General features: G+C 39.7%; 1 long non-coding RNA gene across 5 annotated transcripts in view; it reads left to right on the top strand.

The window, feature by feature from the left end:
* The first annotated feature begins 1,458 nt into the window (after positions 1-1,458).
* The window catches only part of LOC111095126, a 72,965-nt gene continuing 54,739 nt past the window's right edge, over positions 1,459-19,684 (top strand). For all 5 annotated transcript variants that reach the window (XR_005356645.1, XR_005356646.1, XR_005356643.1 and 2 more), the window contains exons 1-3: positions 1,459-1,596; positions 3,951-4,179; positions 9,027-9,128. This is a non-coding gene — a long non-coding RNA (uncharacterized LOC111095126). The remainder of the gene's footprint in view (positions 1,597-3,950; positions 4,180-9,026; positions 9,129-19,684) is intronic.

The raw sequence follows: 19,684 nt of genomic DNA, 5'->3' as shown, positions 1-19,684 counted from the left end.
TTTTTTGATTAACATGATGCTCGAGATTTTTCCATGATGTATGCTTCAGCATTTTATTTTTATTGCTGAATAGTAGTCCATTATAAATATATACAATTTATTAACAAATCCTCACATACTTGCCCATTTTCTAATTGGATTGATTGGTTCTGTCCTGTTGGGTTTTGATTCTTTATACATTCTAAGGTACTAGAATTTTTTGAATTTATCTAGTTATTTACTGAATATGTAGTTTGTAAAAATTTTCTCCCATTATGTAGCTTATCTTTTTTCTCTCTCTCTCTCTCTTTTTTAAAGATTTTATTTATTTATTCATGAGAGACACCAAGAGAGAGGCAGAGACACAGGCAGAGGGGGAAGCAGGCTCCATGCAGGGAGCCCAACGTGGGACTCGATCCCGGGACTCCAGGATCACACCCTGAGCTGAAGGCAGGTGCTCAACCGCTGAGCCACCCAGGTGTCCCTGTAGCTTTTCATCTTTTTATAAGGCCTCATACAGCAGTAGTTTTCATTTTGATGAAGTCTGATGTATCCATTTTTTTTTTCTGTTGTGAATTGTACTTCCTATGTCAAGTCTAAGAACTGTCTCGTCCTAGATTCCCAAAATTTTCTCATATTTTTTTCTAAAACTTTTATTATTTTGTATTTTAGATTTACATCCATCATCCATTTTGGGTTAATTTTTGTGTAAGGTGTGAAGCTTAGGTCCAGATTTGTCCTTTTGCCTGTGGATGTCCAATTGTTCAGGCATCATTTGTTAAAAAGGCTGTACTTCCTCCATTAAATTGTTTTTGCACATTTGTCAAAAACTAGGTCAGCATATTTGTGTAGTTCTATTTCTGGGTTCTCTGATATATGTGTCTATCCTTCTGCCTATGCCTTTCCAAATAAGTGGTAAAATAAGCTTGTCAGATGATAGATAGATAGATGATAGATAGATAGATAGATAGATAGATAGATAGATAGATGATAGACAGACTACAAACCAACTTTGCTGGGATTTTGACAAAAATTGCATTAAACATATAGATCCCACTGGGGAGAATTGGAATCTTTACCCTGTTGAATTTTCCAATCTAAAATCATGGTATAGCTCTCCATGTATTTAGGTGTTTTAAAAAATTTCTTTCACAGTATTTTGTAATTTTCATCATATAGATCCTATACATATTTTGCTTAGTGTACACTTAAATATTTTATTTTTGGAGTTCTTATAATGGTACTGTATCTTTAATTCCAGTTTCATGTGCTGTCGTTAGTACATAAAAATGAGATTGATTTTTGTGTGTTGACCATGTAGGCTGTGACCTTACTGAACTCATTTATTAGTTCTAGGTAGGTTCTTTGGTGGATTTCTTTGGATTTTTGACGTAGATAACCATGTCATCTGCAGGCAAAAACGATTTCCTTTATTTCTAACTTATATGTTTTTCTTTCTTTTTCTCAACTTATAGCAGTGGCTGGAAGTTCCAATACTATGTTGGATAAGAGTAGCAAGAGTGAACATCCTTGCCCTGTTTCTGATCTTAGGGAAAAAGCATTCAGTCCTTCAACATTAACTACAATGTAAGACTTTTACAACTGCTGCTTATCAAGGTGAGGTAGTACCTTAACTTAGTGAAAGGTTTTACCATGAGTGAATGTTGGGTTTTGTCAAATGCTTTTTATGTGTCAAATGATATGGCTATATGATTTTTCTTGATTTTTATCAACCTTGTTAAAATGATGGATTATTTTGATTGATATCAGAATAATGAACCAGCCTTGCATACCCAGGATAAAACCACTTGGTCATGGTATATAATTCTTTTAAATAATCTTTAGATTTGATTTGCTAGGATTTTGTGGGGAGTTTCATTTTTGTTTTTTCTTGTTGTTTTGTCTAAAGTCATGAGAGATTAAAAAAAGAGCAAAAAATAAATAAATAAAGTCATGAGAGATATTGGTCTGTAGTTTCTTTGCTTGTACTGTCTTTAGATTTGGTATTAGAGTAATAGTAGCCTGATGAAATGATTTGGAAACTGTTCTTTCTTCTGTTTTCAGAAAAAAAAATTGTGTAAAATTAGTGGTAATTCTTTTTTAAGCATTCACTAGAATTCTCCAGTAAAACCATCTGAGCCTAGATATTTCTTTTTCATAAACTATCATGTTATGAATTCAATTTTTAAAATTATTATAAGACTATTTGGATCCTCTCTTCCATCTTGGTTGTATTTTGATGGTTTGTGGTTTTTTAAGAGATTAATTTCTCCTAAGTTGTCAAATTTATGATCATAATGTTGCTCACTGTATTTCATTATCCTTTTAATAATTGTAGGATTTGTAGTGATATCCTCTGTTTCTTTTTCTTTTTTTTTCTTTTAAAGCCAATGTGAGTGGGTTTTTTTGCTTTTTTTTTTTTAAGACTTTATTTATTCATGAGAGACCCATAGAGAGAGAGAGAGAGGCAGAGGCACAGGCAGAGGGAGAAGCAGGCTCTATGCAGGGAGCCTGATGCAGGATTCAATACCGGGACTCCAGGATCACGCCCTGGTCCTAAGGCAGGCGTTAAACTGCTGAGCCACCCAGGGATCCCCTGATATCCTCTGTCTCATTCCTGATATTGATAATTGTCCCAATGTCTTCCAGTGCAGAAGAAGAGGGTTAGGTGTGGAGAGCTGCTTTCTTATTCAGGCTCTTGTGGCAGGATCTCCCTACAGGTACCCTCCAGCTGCCATGGAGTTTCTGGGCAGAGTCAAAGAGGTTTTCTGGTTGGGCCACTTGTTATGGTGGGGTCTCTCTTGCAGTTCCTCCCACTAGCCTTGGTTTTTTGGGGGCAGATGAGCTCCAGTCTGGCAGGTAAAGAGAGCACCTCTTGGCCAGTTTATTGTTTAAACAGTTCTCTAGCTCTATTCATGCTGTTGATGCTGTTGGGCTAGTTTCAGAAGGATGTTTTCAGGGGGACTCTCCTTCAGTCAAAGGAGTTAAATGAGCTGACCAGGGCTACTTTCTATTGCTAAGTTGGTGTCTAGGAAATGCCAAGTCTTGGTCATCTTCCTCTGTTGGGTAGGGCCTGCAAGACACCTTGCCACTGTGCTGGTTCTCCCAAGCCAGTCTGCGTTCTTCATATCAACCTTTCAGGATATCCCTTGGCTGTCTCTTGAGTGATTTCCAGGGCTTATAGTTTTACTATGTGGGGATAACAAGAAGAAACAAGTCTACACTATTCTGTCCAGACTGGAAGTCAAGTATTCCTTTCAAAGAGGAATTGTCTTTGGTTCTCAAATGTCTACTCTGTGTTTAGAAACATAGTCATTCTAGGGGCCAAAGTCATAGTTCCCAGGCATTGCTGCTCTGAGGCAACAGCACAACTCTCAAGTTTCTTCTAGAACTTGATGCCTAGAAGCAGCTGGTAAAGAGGAGTCAACAGGTGATTGTTTTGAAAAAAGGAACAAAGTCATTCAAGTACCACCACATGTATAATTATCTTCAGCTAAATGTATATTATGGTATCTCCTTCCTTCTCTTTTCCCTTAAGGCTTGTTGTAAAATTCATCTTAACTGGATTTAACATTTCCATAAGACAAAAGAAAGTGACTATAGAGGGACTTATCTGGGGTCTTACCACATCTCTTTAGTCAAAGTTTTAGACTAATTTCCCTCAAAATGAAAGCCTCTCCATTAAAATGCAGATTCAGTATTCAAAGAAAATATAATAAATTGAAATTATGGGTTGAAATTAATATGATGAAGTTCATTGGGAATAAGGATAAAATCCTTTATTTAGGTACAAAATGTTCATTAATAAATACATAGATGGAAAACAGTTTAACAATGGTTTATTTGAAAGCAAAGTAAAGGCCTCGGTTACCGTGACCTGAAAAGCGGTGGTAATCTTAGTATAAATAACAAAGCCAGAATCAAGAGTGAAAGTCCCTTCATGCCTTTCTCAAATTTTAATGTGCACGCAGCTTACCTGGGTGTCTCGGAAAACTGAAGATTCTGATTTAATGGGCCTGAAGTGGGGCTTGAGAACCTGCAGTCTAACCAGCCCCAGGCGCCGCTGGTTCTGTCAACCAGGGGACCCTACTTTGAGGAACCAGGCCTCCTACTCCGCAGACCCTCTGTAGTGTGCGATACTCATTCCCAAGCAAGCAGCACAACTTAAGAGAATTTGAGAAGTGAATTTATTCAGAGAAGGTAAGGCAACATAGTTAGAAACTAAGGTTTATGACTAACAGTAGAAGGGTCAACCCTTCGCCAACTACGAGCTCTTTCAAAGTGATAATATAAACCATCCACAGACAAACAGGCAAACAATTGAACAATAACAACAAAAAAATCACACAAGACCAAACACAGACAACCGATTAACATTTGAAAAGATGTTTGGCCTCAGTGGTGATCACGGCATGCAAAATAAAACGACGACATCATTTTTCCAGCCAGTGGGTAGACAACAATTTAGAAGCTTGATACAATCCAATAAAAAAAAAAAATTTAAAAAATAGAAGCTTGATACAATCCAGAGGGAAAATAGGGATTGTCATACACTGTTGATGGAATATGAATTACCACAATCGTTTGCAAAATAATCTAGCATTATTTACTAAAAGAAAGATTGTACAGGGGCGCCTGGGTGGCTTAGTCTGTTGAGAGACCTACTCTTGGTTTCTGCTCAGGGCATGATCTTGGGGTAGTGGGATCGCACCCAGCATCTCAGGCTCTGTGTGAAGCCAGAGGGTGGGTTTCCTGCTTGAGAATCTCTCCCTTGGCTCCTCCTTTGATTTGCTCTCTCTCTCTCTCTCTCTCTCTCTTTCTCAAATAAATAAATAAATTTTTTTTTTTTAAAAAAAGAATGTACAGATATATTTTGACTCAGCAATTCCACTCATGGGAGTCTTTACTAATGAAATAAACCCAGAATTATGGATATACTTACAAAGATACTTACTGCAATGTTGTTGTGAAAAACACTTGGAAACTACCTGAATGTCCTCAATTAGTGACTATGCAAATGTGAGTTTGTGGCATATGCAATGTAAGGGAGCATTTGCTATAAATTCCTACCTCCCAAAGGTGGAAGGAAGAATTCATAAGCAACTTGCACTATAATGTTCAATCAGAAGCCATCAGAAATGCAATTTGGGGAAATTTTGTAGAGGCAAGACATCACTCTGCATGATTTCTGAGTTTCCTTCTGATCCTAAAACTCTTATGATTCTATAAATTGGGTCCAGTGACCCTCAATAAAAGCAAGAAAGAAGAGGAAGGAAGACAGGGTTCCCATCCTATCTGCTTTTCTCATTTAGAATTGGGGCCTTGGGACCTGGTTTAAGGGGCAGAATGTTTCATTCGCGTGTGTAGATGCCACAGACTGAAGCTATTTTACTTGGATACATGCTAAATGAAGAAAAGAATGGTTATTGGTTTCTCTATCCCTAATTGTTGAAACAAGATCCATATTTCAGAAAATGCCTCCTTTATATTCATAGTCACTAACGGAAAGTGACTAATATGTGACTGGGCAGGAACACAGCGTCAAACACCCTGAGCATATGGATAAGTGACTCTCTGTGTGTCTAAAATCAATGGAGCCTGATGCCTGCTTCTTTGCCAGGAGCGTGGACTGGCATAAATGCACTCAGGAACGGGAGAACAGCATCTCATTATGTATTGGGACCCGGGTGAGCGAGTGGCTGGATGCCTGCATTCCCCCCATCAGTGGTTTGCAAATTGTGACACTTCCTCAGAGGTTCTTCTGGGGGCCCAGCAAGCACTTGTTAGGAGTGTTTAAAATCTGTTTAAACAGTTATTTTTAAAACTGTAATTAAAACCTAACAAACACATTAAAATATGATCTATGCCAAAATTTTAAACATACTGCAAACCACCAAAATGCTAATGTATATTCTCATTATTGGTTTAGTAAGTAAATACTATGAATGTCAATGCATAAGTTTGTATAAAAAAATACTGGTTTGCTTGTCTTATGGTGCAACATTTCATTTGGAAAATAGGCAATTATACCACTAAAGTTTTTTTTTAATATATATTTTTTTATTTTTTATTTATTTATGATAGTCACAGAGAGAGAGAGAGAGAGGCAGAGACATAGGCAGAGGGAGAAGCAGGCTCCATGCACCTGGGAGCCCGACGTGGGATTCGATCCCAGGTCTCCAGGATCGCACCCTGGGCCAAAGGCAGGCGCCAAACCGCTGCGCCACCCAGGGATCCCACCACTAAAGTTTTTGATAGTCGCTGCCCCAAATCACAAGTTAGTGAAGACAGAACAGTAAATGTAGAATGAGTAATTACTATTAGAATGGTTAATTCAGATATTTTTCAAATCTTCAAATGGTCTTCACCTCCTTCAGAACATCCCACTTTAAACAAAAAGCTCTTTGTTCTACTTTAGGACATTTAAATCTTCTTTTTTCTTTTCAGGATCTGGTATTCTTCTTCCTTCATTCTTATTTTTTACTCTCATTTTGTGGGGGAGAGGAAGTTGGTCCTGGGAGCTGGAGCTGAGTTGAATGTTGGTGATAAGGGTTAATGTGATGACTTGCATGGCAGTTTCTATCCCAGGGGGAGAGTCTTCTCTTAACATTCTTTTTTTTTTTTTTTTTTTATTGTGAACATATTTTGAGAAATTAAATGAGCTTGGAAACTTTCCAGCATAGGATCTGGAGTTTGAGTGCTTAAGTTCAAATTCTAGGACTACCATCTTTAATCCAAATCTGGTACTCTTTCTTCTATGGCATGCCTTCTGTCATAGAAGCAAGACAAAGCTATGAAAGTTAATAATTGGTGGCTGATTTTTTTTCTCATCATTATTTTTGATAGCTATGGAATTCCGAAGTCCGCTAGAGGATAGATAGCACTTGCCATCCATTCACTCCCCTAATATTTATCCTGTTGTAAATATTTAATACAATTGGCAACACCTACGCTCTGTGAAGCAGAAGAGGAAAGAATTTCACCAAGAAGGATGTTACATCAGGAAAACAAAACAAAATCACCCAATTGTTTTAACAGACAAACCTCACTAGCTCCCTGTAGACACTCTTATTATCCCATTTTACAAACGAGAAATTTGTGGTACTATGAAGATAATTATCTTGCCTGAAGTCACACAGCTACCAGGGAGGAGTACTGCTAACTCTGTAAGAGCCAATAAGAAGGCAGGTTGGTAACCTCTCAAGAAGCACCTTTTATTTTTCCTTGTGTCTGGAAATGATTTTTTTATGTTTGTCTTAAAACTTTTTTTTTTTTAAATAGCTTTTTTAAGGTCCCAGAAAAGAATCTTTTCACTGGGTTGTGTCATTACCATAATATAACAATTGTAGGGAGTTTTACATTGAATGGCTAATAAGAATTATCATAATATAAATGAGATTAAACAACAACAACAACAACAAAAAAAAAAACAGTATATCCATCTACAATGTAGAAAAGGAAATCATATCTCCTGGCTTGGGAGTTGAATGTGAGTTAGAATCCAGGTACTTAGGAGAATCAGACACTAGATCTTGCTGCACAGTGTGGTGAGGAAGGTAGCTCATCTGACTAAGTTGGGAACGTAGTAACTGCTCAGCAGAGGACTGCAATCCATAAAAGCAACCATTTCCTGAAGGCAGCCACATCAGTGACAGCCTGACCCTACAGTAGGATCAAAGTAAAGGACAAAAGCCCTGACTCCAAGCAGTAGTTCCTGTACAAATTGTGTACCTACTAGAGTTAATCGGGATTAATTCAGAAAAGGTGGAAAAGAGGAATAACAATCTTACTCTTCATCAGGCACCTCCTAGGTGGTAGCCAGTGACTTTGGTAAGCCCTATCTATAGTTATCCCGTGTAAACGGCATGTGAACACCCTGAGGCATTATCTCCGTGTTACAGATGAGGAAGTAGAAATACATTTGGCCACGTAGCATGCTCAAGATCATGGAGGTGATAAAACTTCCTTCAAGCCCAGACTTAGTAGAGTTTAAGCCTGTGGTCTTTCTACTTCATCAAGATTACTCAGCTATCACTGAGCATAGTCTTAATTGTTTCTAAAAGTGCCCTGGTTATTTAAGCAATAGAGTTTTGTTTTCAGAAAATAGAGACCCTCAGGGCACCTGGGTGGCTCAGTCGGTTAAGTGGCTGACTTTTGATTTTGGCTCAGGTCATGATCTCAGAATCATGAGATCAAGCCCTCCATAGGCCTCCATGTTGAGCATGGAAGCTACTTAAGATTCAGTCTCTCCCTTACCCTCTGCCCATCCTCTCTCACCCATGCCTCTTTTCTCTCCCGTGCTCTCTCCCTCCCCTTCTCTAAAATAAGAATAAGAACAAAAGAATAAGAATAAGAATAATACCCTCATTCTCAGTTTACCGCATCAGCTAGAAAGGTATGTGAAACAGCTATGAAAAGCAAAATTGACCTCTATTTTTTTTTTAAGATTTTATTTATTTATTCACAAGAGACAGAGACATTGGCAGAGGGAGAAGCAGGCTCCATGCAGGGAGCCCGATGTGGGACTCAATCCCAGAACTCCAGGATCATGCCCTGGGCCAAGGCAGATGCTCCACTGCTGAGCCACCCAGGCATCCCGACCTCTTGCTTAACAGTAACCCATTACAGCTTCTAGACCTATTGACTCCTAGAGCTCAGAAGGGTCTATAGCAGGTGCCTAGGGTTTGCAAATCCCATACATCATAATAAGGCATTTATTATTCAACAGGTAAATAGCCCGACTTGAAAGAGGTTCACTAGAGAGAACAAATAAAGACTTCCTGACTAGTGGAAGGATAGTCATGCTGCTAAGTATAGGGGAAAAAACAATAAGAAATATTATTTCTTGAGTGCTTGCTACTCCTACAAGTAGGTGAATATTCTGAGTGTCATCTTTGTGAGGATGCCTCTGTTGGGGCACAGAAGGAAAATAGTAGTTTCTTTGATTTCTAAAAGGCATTTGTGTCTTAGGCAGAAAGATGAGTAGAATATGGGTAACTAATAAGAACTTTGAACATAATCACAATAAATTATAAATTCACTTTCAGCTCTATGTACATGTTCCAAGAGATTTTAACTTCAAGAAATAATTATATTTGAGCCAAGAGGAAATTGAGAAACATTGACGATAAATCCCCAATACTACTAAGGTGAGAGTATTCTTCATTTTTGTTCTAATTGTGTGTGGAATTTAAATAAGGAACATTTCTAGAAGTCCTGCTTAGCTGTTTCAGATGAGTTATTCTGACAAAAAATAACTCCTTGAAACTGACAAAAAATAACTGTAACTTCCCTACAGATAATCATTCATATGAGATGGTTGGTATATGCAAAGTGCCTATCCTTGTGCCTGACACAGTTATAGGTCAGCTTTTTTTTTTTCCTCCTTATTGGAACTCTAGCTGTCTGACTGGTTCCAGGATCCAAACTCCACCTAGGTGTGATTACCTGAACTGTAATCACTTCAGAATGTTGTTATTTCTTTCACTAACTGAAACCTATACAATTAAAGTAGATGGTACAACTCATGTTAAATTCATATTTTATTCATAAAATAAGGTATCAGTCTACCAGGCTCTGTCATTGTTAACTATCATGATCTAAGTCTAAATCATTTGATGCTGATAAGAAAAAAAAAGTGCTTTTTACCAAGTGGATGAAATTGCAGTAGGAAAGACAAAAATGATTTATGTTCTGATCCCAAGAGAGTAATCAATTTACACTCTGAAGCATGAAATCTGATTGCCCTTTTCTCTAATGTAAAACACCATGTACTACAATTTATTGACCATAAAACTACTCATCCATAGTCAAAGCATTTTGTTCCATGATTTCTCTGTGCGATCTTCAAAGAAAGGATTGATATGAAATTAATCAACTATTGACTCCATATAGAGAATCCCTGCCCACCTTTTTAAACTCTGCTTGGAAGAGAGACCTCCATAAATTGTTCATCAAATTCTGCAGTTCATGACATAATTTATTTCCTTCAAATGTCTAGTAATTTTTTAGGCCTCCAGAACCATTATCTTCCTACATATCTTCTTTTCTTCCCTGGGTTATAAAGTTAGACATCTTTCCCAGCTTTTCAAGCTTATTACTGCAACCACCCTTCCTTCCAAAGTCATTTTCATTCAGAAAACAATTATTTCATTTACATTACTTTAAAGATAGTGGATTTCTAAATAATGTCAAATTCACTTCTTACTCATCAATTTACATTCAAAGGTCTCTTTGGATGCTATGTTACAAGGATTCATAGACTAAGTTGCCAAATGTTTAGTAAGCATTCCAAAGAGATTGAAGAAAAGCATTTGGATCTTATATAAGTAAATATTTTTGTAGACATGTCCCCAAATTTTCATAATTTTAATTTGAATAGAGGTGTGTCTCATTTGCAGTCTCAGCTTCTCCATGGTTTCTCTTATTCAAAAACTGGTATAGATAAAAATAGAAACCTTAAATTTTTATTTTCAAAATGTTTTGAATCTTGGGGACTCACTTTCTCTTTCAAAGAAATTATAATGCCACTGAGTTTCTCTGAAATGCCACTTTCAGCTTTATATGAAAGTCACTTTTACATTTGCCTTAAAAATTTTTTTCATTTAGAAACAGAACATAACACCTATAGTCTCTTAAGTCTATATTCCTGACAATTAGAAAGAAATAGTCACAATTTCAAGAGCAAAATGTTTTAGTTATAATCTGAGGGAAATAAAAGGATATTTTGTTTAAGGTCATGTGATTCTCTGAATAGCATAATCTCTCTGGTCAAGGACCAGGAGGATATTGTAACTTTTAATATAACTTTGGCTTTTCTTTGAGTATGTCCCATCAAGCACAAGAGTCTTGCTAATTAATCAGCTCTTACCTCTATTCACAAGGGTCTTCGATTATAAGAAAACCAAATTTAGTAGTCTCTATACTCTGGGCACGTGTTTCCTCTAAGAGGAACTGTCAGTTATAATCACTTTAAAATGGTTTTTACTCACCAAGAACAACAATTTGAAGCTTCTAATATATTGGATATGTAAAACTGAAACAAGACAGCTATGGTCAAACAGGAATGTTGAGTTTTTCCTATAACTTCAAAGAGGCTTGTTTAACACTGTCTCTGGTATTGTGGTAACTATTATTAAAAGTCAATATAATTTTCAAAATTATATTGATTTTTAAAAATTTCAGTTTTGGGATGCCTGGGTGACCCAGTCAGTTGAGTGCCTGACTCTTGATTTTGGCTCTGGTCATCAACTTGGGGTCATGGGATTGAGCCAGGAGTCAGGTTCCATGCTGAGTAATGGGTATGGAGCCTGCTTGAGATCCTCTCTGCCACCATCCCCCCACCCCAACTCACACACTCTAAAAAAAGAAAAGAAAAAGAAAAAAAACTATAATTTTTCTAGAGCAAGTTGAATTACTGAATAACCCAGTTCCTTATTACACAAAGTATGGTTGATGAACCACACTGGCATTGGTCTGGGACGTTGTTGGAAATAGAAAATCTCAGACTTGAAGCAGATTATGTATTATTTTTTTGGAATATGCATTTTTAATGAGATCCCCAGATGTTGTGTAAGTATGTTAAGGTTTAAAAAAGCACTGAACTAGTTAATATTGCTACTTGGAAGAGCCAAATACTCTTCATTACAGTTTACTGTGGATGGGCTGCTGTGCTCAAATGGATTGCAGGTGCACTCAGGTAACAGCTCTTTCAGCCCTCAAAGCAGGTGGGTGGGGACTGACTCAGCCAGAACCCTCAGAACGGTTGCAATAATTGCAAGTGGTCTTATCCATTAACCCCACAGTGCCTACCAGTATCATCATTTTTAAAAAGATTTTATTTATTTATTTGATAGAGGGAGAGCACAAGCAGGGGGAGTAGCAGGCAGAGGGAGAGGGAGAAGCAAGGGGCCTCCATCACAGAACCCTGGGATCGTGATCTGAGCTCAAGGCAGGCACTTAACTGACTGAGCTACCCCAGCACCCCTAATATCATCATTTTCTATGTGGGCTGCTACATGGAAAAAGGTAGCAATGCACTACTCTGATGAATTACATTTAATGGAAAGGATTAAAGAGGGAAAGTAAATAGAAAGGGGAAATCAAAGCTCTTCCAGTTCAGACAAATCAAAAGTGAGGAAGTCAGAATGAGTTTGAATATTTGCTTCAGTTTCCCAACTCCTTGCAAAGTTATGTAAGTAGAATTTATACAACAACCAAGCAATGTTGGAAGAATAGTTCTTGGCTGGCAGGGGTCTGTTGTTGTTGTTGTTGTTGTTTTTCATAGCTTTTGCACAGCCTAAAACTTGCACAGAATTGTTCAGCAGTAAACCCTTGGCTATGACAACAGAAGGATCCCTGAATAACAATAGAATTTAGGGCAACCCCGGGTGGCTCAGTGGTTTAGTGCTGCCTTCAGCCCAGGGCATGATCCTGGAGACCCAGGATCCACCAGGATCCAGTCCCACGTCAGGCTCCCTGTGTGGAGCCTGCCTCTCCCTCTGCCTGTGTCTCTGCCTCTCTCTCTCTCTCTCTGTCTCTCTCTGTCTCTCATGAATGAATAAATAAAATCTTTAAGAAAAAGATAGAATTTAGACCAAATTAGAAATTTTTTTTCTTGTCCATCCTTGTTAAGGCATTTGTCCAGTGCTTTGAAGAGAGTGGCTTAGAAGTTGATATAAGAACCCAACTTAAAAAACAAAAACAAAAACAAAAAAAAAAAAACCCAACTTTATAGCAATTGTTATTATTGTAAATGACATTGTGCTTTAATTAATTTTTTAGTTGATATTTTAACTCTCATTCCTTAATATGGGTCTGGCTTTCTCAATTAACATTTTTTAAAGGACGAAATTAAAGAACCCCACAGTCTTAGCTTCTCTCTTATAGCACAGCAATGGCTTCAAATTGGCTTTTCTTGCTAGCTTCCCTCTTTCAAGCCTATCATCCTCACATTATCGGAGAGACCCCTTGAGAATGCAAATCCTCTAATGTCATTTTTCTGCTTATATCATTTCCATGATGTTCCATAGCTCTCTGGATAGTTTGAATCCCTCATTTGGCATTCACATTCCTTTAGGACGCCTGAGTCAACTTCCTTTGTGATCCCATGCCCATCTGCACTGCAACCATATCAAAGGGCTGTAGTTCCCCAAACATGCAGTGTTTTATAATGCCTGTGTCTTTGCACCTGCTGTTTCTCTTGCTATAATGCTCTTCTCCTTCTTTGTTGACTTGCTTTCACCTTTCTCATCCTTGAAGCTTCAACTCCAGTGTCAGCTCCTATAGAAAGTCCCCTTTTCTTCTTCCCTTCTAGTGATGTGATCCCATGGAACCTTGCATTTTCTCTATCATGGAATTACTCAGAGTGTTGCCATCAGAACCAGCTTCACGGATATGCAACCTGTACAATTGCATAGAGCTCTGCTTTGAAGGGCCCCACGCTTTACTTAATATTCTGCTGTTGCCATCATGAAATTCTCAATTTCGTCTTTGAATATATGTTTTGCAAATCAAGTCCAATGGGACAAGGGAGCATGCCCCCGAACAGAGGAGACACATGCAAAAATTGTGTCAGCTATTTATGACCACCCCATTCACATAAAAGTTCTGCAATGCCCCAAGAGCACAGAATTCTAGTAGATCCACAGTGCGTGAGATTTCAGGAAGATAGAAAACAAGTACAAGATAAGCATGTTACATCTACTACTAAGAAGCAGCGCTCACAACTCCAAGAGAACATAGTATCTATTCCAACTAGAACTAGCTTGGGAGACAGAAAGAAGATAATTATGTTCTAAAAAACAGTGATGTTCTAAGAATGAGCAAGGAACCCTATCATTCTTTCCTAGTCTTATTACTTCCCTATGCTAGCCAAACACATAGACTGAAAATGACAACCCACGAGAAAGGGAAAGATAGGGCAGTCACAGTCCCTTTACTTTTCATCCTTCCTCATTCACCAGGAGGCTACAGGAAGCAAGTGTTGGGAGAATGCATGCATATCAAGAAGCAAAATAAAAACTGTTGAAGTAGTTTTGTGTAACGTTTCCACTGTCCTGGTAAAAATGAAATACTACAATCATGAAATTTCAGTGATTCTGCCTATGAGTCAAATGCTTTCATATTTGAGTTTCGAGCTGGTATTGCATGATCTAAAGATGGCTAACAAAATTTATACTAATTTAAATTTTTAAGTTTTCTCTACTTAGAATGATATTAAACATCACATTAAAAATTAGTATGCCAAATCAAGAGAGTCTGCAGAAGAAAGAAAAAAGCTTATACTTTTTGTACTGCTAAAGGTACTTTTTTTTTACTGGTATTTTGAAGAAGAGCCTCCACGTTCTCATTTTGCAGCAGCCTCTGCAAATTTTGTAGCTCACCGTAATTATAATTTGTTTTACTTGTCTATGTACCATATTAGATTAGGAGTTTCTTGAAGGCAGGGACTTTGTTTTTTATCTTGGTATCTCAGCTGTTTGCATATAGTAGGATCTCCAAAGATGACTTGCACATGGCAATTGCAGCTGATTTCAATGCTTCCAGAGAGGGGAAAAGAAGCAGCTCTCTTTCCAGAACGTAACACAGTATATTTGCCTTGAATGTGCCAATATAGAATAAGGAGGATAAAACAAATCCTCCAATCAATTGGTGCTGGTTTTAAATACCTGCTAGGTCTGTGTCAGGCACTGTGGGAGATTCACATTTTATCTTGTAGTCATTTGTGAGGGATGACTGCTTACTCACAGAAGCATAGGATAAAAGGTGAAGATGGTTAGTCCTCATAGGAGACATGTACATTGAGGCATAACAAGGGCTAAAGAGTTATGTCAGATGTCAAAGTGGATGTTTATTTAGATAGTAAAAGCCAGCGGCTCAAGGTGAGGTAGGAGGGTCCTAAGATATGGGCTAGGCTTAACCCCAAGGCCAGGCAGAGGCCTAGGTCTCCAGACTCTTACCAAATAGGTATTATCTGGAGAATTTATATACATGGACCTTAGGCCTTGCTCACCAGTGAAGCAAGAATCAGAAGCAGAACTCCAGACCCCAGGAAAGGACAATCCAAGAACAGGGAAGGACCCCAGTCTTGGAAGGCATTAGAGTAGAAGTTTCCCCAAAAAAGACCTCAGAAAGGACCAGATCAGGAACCTGCCCCATGACCAAGGCCAAGGGTGGAATGAGTACAAACGAGCAGAGACCCTGATGGGCTAAGTCACTTGGTTGGGGAGTGACACCGAACCCATGGGCATCTGCAAGTCCAAATAAGGAGGAGATGACATAGAAAGCCAAAGAAATGATTTCAGGGGAATGGAGAGGAAAGCACATAAAACTTAGATAAGAAACTTTGTCATAAGACAAATCCATGTGAAACAAAGTAGGATTACATTTAGCTTAACATATAAGAGGCAAATAATGGAGTAACATGAGGAGTCAAAGTGGGTTGGAGAAATAAGAAAAGGCTTCCTGGACAACATGGCATGAGACCTGGATGTTCAAGGAGAGACTCAGTTTACTACTAATGAGACTACAGGAAACTGCAAATGGAGATGGCCTCCTTAAGAGGTCTGTGGCTGGGCATGTGGGATGTAGGGAGAACAGTGTGATAGGTAGAATAATGCCCCCCCAAATATGTCCATGTCTTAATCCCCAGAACCTGTGAATATTACCTTATTGGGCAAAAGCAACTGCCCATGAGAGCAAATTACTGAGATGTGGAGAGTATCCTGGGTTATCCAGGCGGGCCCATCATGATCCTTGTGGTCCTTACAAGAAGGATGCAGGAAGGGTCAGAATCAGCAGAGGAGGTAGCATGATGATGGAAGTAGGGGCCGGGGTGATGTGCTCTGGGAATGGAGGAGGCCATTACAAGCTAAGGAATACGGGTGACCACTAAAGCAGAAAAAGACAAGGAAACATTCTCTCGTCGGAGCCTTCAGCGGGAACCTCCCTACCAACATCTGGACTTGAGACCAATCTGAATGGTTTTGGACTACTGACCTCCAACACTCTAAGAGTTAAACTGCTGTTTTAGGCCACTACGTGTGTGGTGATTTGTTACAGCAGCGGTAGGAAAGCAATAGAGGCACAGGGAAACGTGAACTAAGCTGCAGAGCTATTTGTGGTCACTGTGGACGTGCCAGGAAAATCCAAACGTAGGCAAGCAAATGATGGAACTTGCTGCACGATGCTGTCTTCTTCCGTGTTCCAAATGCATCACAGTGGGTGCCTTGAGATAAGCCCTGGAGGGGGCGGGCTCAACCCAATCAGCCCACCGCGCCGTGTCAGGAGCCCTCAGATGCTGAGAGGTTTTGGATAGATCAAGGTGCTGGCAAGTTGGTTCTAGGTGAGGCCTCTCTTCCTGGCTTGCAGGTAGCAGTCTTGTCACTGTATCCTCACATGGCCTTTCCTCTGCATGTGCATATGGAGACAGAGATCTCTGGTGTCTCTTCCATTTCTTGTATGGATACCAGTCCTATTGGATCAGGGTACGACCCTTATGATCTCATTGGACTTAGATTACCTCCTTAAAGAACCTATTTCCAAATACCATCACATTAGGAGTTAGGGCTTCAACATACAGATTTAGGGAGGACACAATTCAGGCCAAACCAGATGACAGCAATTAGGAATGCACTGTCTTTTACTTTTAGGGTCCATGACCTCATATTCACCATGTTATGAAGATTGTATCAGAAATCATTATGAAAATACTTCCAGAACACCTTTTAATTTTCATGCGTTTTCAAGATTTTCCTAATGTCACAATCTGCCCAGGAATTTGCCCATCTGCCCAAAGAAAGAGAAGGAAAGCAGGTTGCACGCTGTCATCTTTTCCTCATTCACCTATGTGAAATGCGAATTCAGAAAGTACAACCAAGAAAATATTATCTTTTTGTAAAAACCATGCAGCTGGGTGCCTGCTGTCAGGATATAATTATACGAAGTGGAATTGGTCTCAAGCAAGACACGAAAGCTACTATCCCAGCTACATAGAGTGCCGAGGGAGCTCCTCTAATTACCACCGACTAGAGATGTAGTCTATCTCTTTCAAATAACGTCAGCAGCAACAGCGACAGCCTGCACCTTCCAACATCACACTTCTTCATTAGTCTGCTCTGACTCACCCTCCTCACCTCCTACCACCCAGCAAACCTTCCACTGAGTGATTTATCTTTCCATGTACTGGGTAGCATTTCAGCCACTGCCTTCTTTCTTCCTTCTTTAGTTCCTACCAAATAATTACCGAGTGTCCCTGCCATGCGAGGATATTCATAGGCTCTGTGTTATGCCGGCCTCACTGTAACCCTGCCAAGTAGACATCATCCCTCTATAAAAGGGTAAAGTGAGGATCAAAGTGGTTATGTGGTTTGGCACCAGTACTGAGTCACTGCAGTGGGCATCCGGAGGGAAGGAAGGGGAAGGAAAGAGGGAAAGAGGAGTGAGGGAAGCAGAGGGGAAAGAAATCTTCAGGAGTAGGGGGATAGCAGTAGAGTTAGATGAGCCTCACCTTTGTCATCCTGGAGGATCAACATGGCCCTTCACAAGCCCCAGCGGCTCTCTATCCAGAGACTAATTTTATGGGAATTCATTGTAATAGAAACTTGTATAACCTGCTTCATTAGAATTGGTTGGACCTGCTGCCCAGACACAGCAAAACTGTAGTGCAATTCTATAAATAAGCTCTGGCTCCTATGCCTAATGAGACCTTACAGTCAGCCTGAAGGAAAATATCATCTGTCTCTGCTGTTCATTGCCTTTTGTCCTGAATGCATGCAAAGATACTATTTAAGCCTTTTTTTTCATAGCCTTCTCTCCATGCAAGTTGAGGCAGGGTCCCAAATCTCCCCACAGGCCAGCTAGTTGTCTGCACCCAGCCTCCACTATGGCCAGGACCAAGAAGGACTGTCATGTTCCACCCATCTGAGCACTGCAGGAAACAAGTTCTTCCCTCCATTGCCCTTTTTCTAGGGCTACAGCCTTGATTTCTTCGAGAAGGTGTGCAGTGGCCTAGTTCTACTTCCTTTCTTCCTCTCTGTGGCCTCTAAGCTGGGCCACACAGGCTGGATGCCAGAGGACAAACCAATGAACGTTGCCCTGCTTCTGTTTTTCTGTGAGAAAAAAAATGAAGATGATCTCTCTTAGAGCCTGAATGTTGCTTCCCCCTCCCCCCAACTTCATATGTTGAGACCTTCCCCTGTGATGATATTAGGAAGTGATCGCAGTAACAGGTGGGGCTTTTGAGAGGTAATTAGGATTAGATGGGGTCATAGGATGGTGACCCCATAATGGAGTTAGTAGCCTTCTAAGAGTCCTGAGAGAGTTTGCTTCTTCTCTGTGCTCTCCGCCACATTAGGATACTGTAAGTTGACTGTCTACAACCTACAAGAGTGCCCTCATCAGAGCCTGGCCCCATCCTGGCACCCTGATCTTGGACTTCTAGCCTCTAGGATTGTGGAAGATAAATCTCTGTTATTTAAAAGCTACCCAGTCTATAGAATTTCCCTTCGAGCTGTCTGAGATGATCAAGACAATCATCGATAGACAACTGCATGAGACTTTTGGAGTTACGGTTATGTTTATAGAAACATTTTAAGTTGTTATAAAAAAAATACAATGTAAATAACCATAACTTGACTAAGAGGTACCTTAATTTATGAGGTGGAAGAAAAGGGGGGAATCTGGTGGTTAGGGTCCCAATGTGGCCTTGGCGGGCTGAGTTCACTGGTGTCTGCAGTGCTCAAATCAGAGCAAATGTATGATTCCCAATCTGTAAACTCAGGGTTTAAGAAGTACCCATTTCTATAACTTAGATGAAATATAAATTCCAGCATCATCCAACCAAGTGATCACCAAGGTCATTTGAGGTAATATCGAAACTCCCTGTTCAGGTCTGATAAGAACCTGGAAGACTTCAATGTCCAGGAAACACCTCTGTCCTCCACCTGTCTCTCTGGCATCTGCATTCTTCTATCCATCATGGGCACCACTGACATTGCTTAAGGCCTACAGTGGTCCCCCAAAGTCTGGTAACTTTAAGTCAGGTCGCCTGGGAGGTACATAAATGTTTGCAGAGCCTGGAAATACCTTTCCCTACGTGCCTCACCATCATCTCTTTGATATCTTGCCACCCACTTGGAGTTCAGAGGTGGGTGCAGGTACATCCACTGTCCAAAGACCTCTCTCCCTTTCTTGACATAGGGAGATCTTTTTGCCTTTCCTTCTCCTTCTCTCCTTTCCTTCATAGAGTTTATTCATTCTGTGCATTTCCCCTTCTTCACCCGAAACATCTCACATGCTTTATCAGGCTTGGGTTTTAAAAAAAAATTCAAAGGTCATTGTCTTCAGACTGCAAACTTGAAGTGATTGATATCATGTCTTCTGGATGTAGTGACTAGTCACTTCAACTTTGGGTAAGTATACACGCAGTGGTTGAACTAGGTTGTGTGGCTATTATAGAAGCATAGGTTTTAGATGAAAAGGTGTGGAATATTGATGGGCATGGGGAGAGTGCATTGGTCCCACCAATGCATGTGCCTTTCAGTTTTATTCTCTCCCTTTCTGGATACCTGCCATATACATAGTCTAGTACAGAAAGGTCTCTCATACACCTCATGGACCTTTCACCCTGATCAGACCTAGCCCAAGGCTAGCAACACTAGCCAAGCTGTCGCCTCAAGCAACAGCTCTGTCCAGTAAGAGTATG

Source organism: Canis lupus, chromosome 3, assembly GCF_011100685.1.
Source record: "Canis lupus familiaris isolate Mischka breed German Shepherd chromosome 3, alternate assembly UU_Cfam_GSD_1.0, whole genome shotgun sequence".
NCBI lineage: Eukaryota > Metazoa > Chordata > Mammalia > Carnivora > Canidae > Canis > Canis lupus.
The sequence above is the reverse complement of the archived record's forward strand: the minus strand, read 5'-3'. Positions and strand labels throughout refer to the sequence as shown.